The following is a 7,019-nucleotide window of genomic DNA, read 5'->3' as shown; positions in this document are numbered from 1 at the left end:
AGGCGCTGCAGCAAACAACAGGAGCCTTCTTTCTTTGGTCAGCCAGGAAGAAACAAACCTGCAGGAAAACGAAGACTAGGTATCAATGATTTAATGCATGCTACTGAAGGCAGGGCAGTTTTGGATCTGGCCTCAGATAAATCTCTTACATTATCCCCACAGGTTGAATGTTATAAAATAACCACTGGTGTTTATAGTCCTTTATCTTCAGAGACAGTAGGAATAATCTTGGGAAGAAGTGGATTAACTTTTCAAGGCTTTACTGTGCATCCCAGTATTACAGATGGGGAATATAAGGAAGAAATTAAAATCATGGCATATGTACAGAAGGAGATGCAAATTAATGTAGGGAATAGAATTGCTCAGCTGTTACTGTCTCCTTACAACAAGGACAAAGCCACTCCAGTAGAAAGAACAGGTGCATTTGGGAATACTGGAAGACGTGTGTTCTGGCAAACAGTGGTTAATGATCAGAGACTTAAATTAATGGTACAAATGATTGGTGTTAAAATAGAAGGTGTGAGCTGGGCGTGGTGGCACACACCTTTAATCCCAGCACTTAGGAGGCAGAGGCAGGCAGATCGCTGTGAGTTCGAGGCCAGCCTGGTCTACAGAGTGAGTCCAGATGGCCAAGGCTACACAGAGAAACCCTGTCTCGAAAAACCAAAAAAAAAAAAAAAAAAAAAAATAGAAGGTGTGAAGCCAGGTATGGTGGTGCACGCCTTTAATCCCAACAATCGGGAGGCAGATGCAGGCAGATTGCTGTGAATTTGAGGCCAGCCTGGTCTACAAAGCAAGTCCAGGACACTACACAGAGAAACCTTGCCTCAAAAACAAAAACAAAAACAAAAAAAGAAAAAGAAGAAGATGTGGTGGACACAGGCGCAGATTTCGTGATCCTTTCTCAAAAGTATTGGAATCCAAGTTCGCCACTTCAGAAGGTTTATACACATTTTATAGGAATTGGTAAATTACTTCAAATAAGACAAAGTATACGGTGGATTAAGTGTGTGGGACCAGAAGGGCAGACAGGGAAGCTGAGGCCCTATATGGCTGACATACCCATAAGTCAATGGGGAAGGGAGCGTTCACAACAATGGAGTACTCAAATTAATGTTCTTGCAATCACAGAGACAGTCAATGATGAAATTAGGGGTGAAATGGTAGATGCTTCTGAGGAAGGTATTGGTATGTGTGATCAAGAGTACTCACAAGGGCTGGAGAGATGGCTCAGAGGTTAAGAGCACTGCCTGCTCTTCCAGAGGTCCTGAGTTCAATTCCCAGCAACCACATGGTGGCTCACAACCATATATAATATGATCTGTATACATAATAAATAAACAAATCTTTTAAAAAAGAAATATAAAATGTATAGTTAAAAAAAAAAGAGTACTCACAAGCTGTGCCCACTGCCCAAACACAGACCTTCACAGGTATTGAGTTTCCAAATATATGAAAAGAGATGGGGACATGGTTTTGCTTCTGTATCTACAGGGAGTGAAAAAAAAATATGGTTACCAACAAAACTTATAAAGATTACATCTGACCAGAAAAGGCCTCTTACTACCTAAAACATGAATGTGTTCATATAGCAAGGGAACCTTAAGGGATGCCTGATCCTTATAACATGACATTCTTTCATACAGCTTGGGTATTACAGCTCAAACAGACATATAAAGTTGATGCCTTATACCTGCTCAAAAATAGGACAGATGTTTATTTTTAGATAATTTTTACACCGTGCATATTCCAAAAATATGTAGAAGCATACCTATATTAATACTTTCAAAAGTTTGCTTATTTTCAGAGCAAAAAAACAGATACAAATGAAGACAAAGCAGGTAGCCCAGGTGATTCAACCTAAGACTGCCTCAACTACTGTTTTCCTCAAGAATTTACATGCATATCTTTAAAAGGACTAGCCCAGCCAAGCAGTGGTGGCCGCATGCCTTTAATCCCAGCACTTGGGAGGCAGAGGCAGGTGGATCACTGTGAGTTCGAAGCCAGCCTGGTCTACAAAGTGAGTCCAGGACAGACCAGGACAGTCAAGGCTACACAGAGAAACCCTGTCTCAAAAAAACAAAAAAGAAAAAAGAAAAAAAGAAAGAAAGAAAAACAGAAAAAAGAAAAAGGGCTAGCCCAATCAGCTAGGTGTGGTGGTGCATGCCTTTAATCCCAGCACTCAGGAGGCAGAGGCAGGCAGATTGCTGATTCAAGGCCAGTCTGGTCTACAGAGTGAGTCCAGGACAGCCAAGGCTGCACAGAGAAACCCTGTCTTGGAAAACAAAAACAAAAATAAAAAAGGGCTAGCCCAAAGGACTGATCTCAAAAAGGCTGGGCAGAAGCAGATACAGCTAGCTTTTCCAGCACTTGGCCAAAATCTTATTTTTCTAAGGGTTCCCAAAAGATGTTTTTACCTCCAGACAGCAAAAATTAATTTTGAGAACAGCACTCCTCCATTCCCAATAGGTGGGATGGGTGTTCTTGGTGGGTTACCAATGTTTGTTATTGTATTGGAGATTGTTTATAAGTTAGTAAAGGTCACATTTAGGAAATTCTTTCTCCCCTCTATCCTTCTTTCTCTCTTATTTTCTACCCTACCTAGTGTTGGGGGAAGGATAGGAAAAGGGGAAGGATAAAAGGGGAGGATATAGAACTACAGGATAAGAGGTAGGTTATTGAACCTATTAGGCTCAAATATTTTACATTGGTATTGTAGATCAACAGACACTTAAGATTATTTTGTTCAACTTTTGCTTTATGTATTATACATATTGTACACTGATAGATTTTGTTCAATGTTTGCTTAATGCACTGTACATATGCAACTCATTTTAAAATGTGATGTAAATTGATAGTCTTATGAGAGCTAACTATTACAAACTGTTCAGGATGGTTGGAGATACAATTTAGTATTTAGGCACCTATACTTGTAGTCTTGTTAGATACTAGTTTACTTAATTACAAAAGAAGCTTCATGGCTGGAGAGATGGCTTAGTGGTTAAGAACATGGAATGTTCTAGCAAAAGAACCCAACAACCTGAGGTTGGTTCCCAGGGTTCCCTGTGGATAATCACAAGGATCTCAAAATAATACCAATGAATAAAAATGGGACAACAACAAAAGAAGCTTTAATTTAGTTTCTTATATATGTTTTCAAAGTTAAGCAGATAGGGCATAGGTAAAAACAAGCAATGCTTGTTTAATTAGATATACTGAGATATATAAGTCTATCGATCAATAAATAGTTATAGATAGACAGATATGATTATGCACTATAGTAAATAGATAGATGATCTTCTAACACTTCAGAGATCTACAGAATATGGCATTTAATAATAAAGGGCTTTTCTAACAGAGGGACACATTTCACTCCTGGCAGCACCTCCAATCTACATCAGTGAAGATGTGGGCACACACCCAAATAATAATATAATAATAATAATAATAATAATAATAATAATAATAATAATAATAATAATAATAGTGGCAGAATAGCCACTGGTCTGAGGAACTATTATATTTACTGCTGATAACAGACTGACTGTCCAAACTGTGATCAAGCATGACACTGAGAAACTGGCTGTCCAGCTTTGCAGAGACTAGGTGGGCCAGTCCTTTAAAAGTCCCGCTTCACAGAACAGTCTGTCTGATATTTTGGGCTGGCAGGCTGAAAACTGGATGTCCCAACGATGGAGGAAAAACCTGCGACTGTCTAGGTAGTCAACTCTCTCTGTCCTGTCTATAATTTTGGAAGTTGCTTGCCTGCACTTCCTTCCTAATATTTCCTTCTTAAGTCTCTGATGGGCATGAAGACTAGATAGCCATAGTATTACTATCAGCTTTAGTTTTTAAGAGCTAAAAACGTGTTTAGAGGTTGATAAATGTAAATTAAAGTGACTTAGGAAAGCTTTGGACACTATGATAAGACTCAGTAGGATAGAACAGATAGTGGAATAATTTCTCCAAGATTGTCAACTATAAATGGACTGGTCCTTATAAATGTGACTTTCACTGTATAATTCTCATAATTATTTTTATTGTATATAGTTTATTATTTTTAATAGAAAGGGGGATATGCAATGTACATAAACATATTTTTGTTTTGATCCCAAGTATGGGATGGAGAACATACTTGTAAGAGAACAGGTGATGTTTATCCACAAGAAGACAAATCACCTCATGTGGGGGCTTGGTTTTTGCCAGCTGAAACACATCCTAGTACAGACTCTGAGGGGAGATATATATATATATATATGCCCAAAACAGGAACATGGGGACTTTTTGGGTCTTGGTTTTGTTTGGCTGTTCATCGCTCCACTTTGAGATGCTCCAAGTGAAACTGCTCCAGCAAAGGCTACAAAGCTATGGGCTCCGACTGAGGCTCCGGGTTCCAGCTGCTCCAGGTTCCAATAGCAACGTTGGTGGAATTGCTGGTCTGCTGAAATCCTGCCAACTACGGCAGGGGAATTGCTTCCAGGAACTGAATCCAACAAGGTCTGCTTCCTCTGTTCCCATAAAACTCCTTTCTCTCCTGTCTAGAGTGGGCGGGTTGGAAGAGAGGTGTAAGCATTTAAAGAACCCCAATTAAAGTAGGTTTGGAAAAGGTGAGGCCAACCAGTGTGAGCCACCTTGTGGTTGCTGGGAAGTGAACTCAGGACCTCTGGAAGAACAGGCAGTGCTTTTGGTCACTGAGCCGTCTTTCTAGCCCAATAATAGAACTTTTTGTTTGTTTGTTTTTTGAGATAGGGTTTCTCCATGTAACCTCCTGGCTGTCTTTGACTCACTTTGAGGTCCAGGCTGGCCTTGAACTCACAGAGATCTGCCTGCCTCTTCCTCCTGAGTGCTGCGATTAAAGGCGTACACCATCACCGCCCGGCCCCTTATGTTTTAATTACATTTTTATGTATTATATGTGCATGTATTGTATGTGCATGTTTGTGTGGGTTTGTGGGGCTGGGGGTGGGAGCATGGCACAGCACGCAGGTAGAGACAACTTTGGGGGACTCAGATCTCTCCTTCCACCACATGAGTCCTGTGGATTGAACTCAGGTGATCACAAGAGGACTGAGGGCATCATACAGACGCCTCATATAACCGTTATTTTCTGTTCAAAGTGCTTAGAATAACACGTACACATTACTTCTATAGTCTTCTATTTGTTGACTATTCTTAGTAATAGGAGTTTTTCTTTTTTCTTTTTCTTTCAAGCCACCACACCCAGCTGGATTTCTTTCTTTCTTTCTTTCTTTCTTTCTTTTTTTTAATTTCTTTTTTTTTTTAAAGATTTATTTATTATGGGCCAAGGCTACACAGAGAAATCCTGTCTCAAAAAACAAAACAAAACAAAACAACCAAAAAAGATTTATTATGTACACAGCGCTATGCCTGCATGTATACCTGCAGGCCAGAAGAGAGCACCAGATCTCATTATAGATGATTGTGAGCCACCCTGCAGTTGTTGGGAATTGAACTCAGGACCTTTGGAAGAGCAGTCAATGTTTTTAACCTCTGAGTCATCTCTCCAGTGTACCACCATGCCTGGCTTTTTTTTTTTTTCCTTTGAGAATGGGAATGTTAGCACCTTTTAAAAAGTTCTATTATTGGGTGGCACACGCCTTTAATCCCAGCATTCGGGAGGCAGAGGCAGGCGGATCTCTGTGAGTTCAAGGGCAGCCTGGACCTCAAAGTGAGTCAAGGACAGCCAGGGTTGTTACACGGAGAAACCCTATCTCAAAAAACAAACAAACAAAAAGTCCTGCCAATACTGTCTGTCTCTGTGGGTATCCCTGGCTGTCCTGAACTCACTTTGTAGACCAGGCTGGCCTTGAACTGACAGATATCTGCCTGCCTCTGCCTCGGAGTGCAGGGATTAAAGGCGTGAGTCACCACAGCCGGCCCACTAACTTTATTTATTTTGTTTTTTTTTTTCCCCCCCGAGACAGGGTTTCTCCATGTAGCCTTGGCCATCCTGGACTCACTTTGTAGACCAGGCTGGCCTCGAACTCACAGCGATCCACCTGCCTCTGCCTCCCGAGTGCTGGGATTAAAGGCATGCGCCACCACTCCCGGCTTATTTTGGTTTTTCGAAACAGGGTTTCTCTACGTAGCCTTGGCTGTCCTGGATTTGCGTTGTAGACCAGGCTGGCCTCGAACTAACAGAGATCCACCTGCCTCTGGCCTCCCAAGTGCTGGGATTAAAGGCATGCGCCACCGAATCCGGCCCTAACTTTTATTTTTTTATTTTTAAAATAATTTATTTAATTTTTTAATCTTGTATGTGCGTTGGTGTTAGGGTGTCAGATCTTGGAGTTACAGACAGTTGTGAGCTGCCATGTGGTTGCTGGGCATTTAACCCTGGTCCTTTGGAAGGGCAGGCGGTGCTCTCAACCACTGAGCCATCTCTTCAGCCCTTAACTTTTATTTTTTAATTCTAATTTTGTATGTGCGCGCCCATGCAGTTCAGAGAACAACTCTGTAAAACTCCGTTCTCTCCTTCCACCACGTGGGTCTCGAGGACCAAACTCTTATCATTTTAGGAGAAAGCGCCTTTTCTCTCTGAGCCCCCTCATCTGCGTTTAAGGGGAAAAAAAAGTCAGGGTAAGTCTCATTTAATAATGGTGTAAGAAAAACTACGTTTCCCTTGATGCCCCACACAGGAAGGAAGTGATTCCGGACACCTCCCGTCATTGCTTATAGACCGGAAGCCGGGACCTTAGTCCTCTTTCCCATCTTGCAAGGTAAGAATGGCGGGCCTTCGTACGGGAGGCGCTCTCGGGACCCCAATCCTCGACCATCCGGAAGCGGGGGACGTCCGAGGTCTCGCCGCTGGGGGCCAGCAGTAGTCGAGGTCACTCGCCAGCCCTCTCGGGAGCCTCGTTTCTGTCACGGGTTGGCGGAGTAGGGGGAGCCCGGCGAGCGAGCGAGCGTAGCTCCCGAGACAGTCGCTGTGCCCTGCCGGCCGCCGTATCCGGTGGAGGCTTAGAGGAGGGTCTGCCTGTGCGGCGGCGTGCCACCCC

The sequence above is a fragment of the Acomys russatus genome, chromosome 19, assembly GCF_903995435.1.
Source record: "Acomys russatus chromosome 19, mAcoRus1.1, whole genome shotgun sequence".
Lineage (NCBI taxonomy): Eukaryota > Metazoa > Chordata > Mammalia > Rodentia > Muridae > Acomys > Acomys russatus.
The sequence above is the reverse complement of the archived record's forward strand: the minus strand, read 5'-3'. Positions refer to the sequence as shown.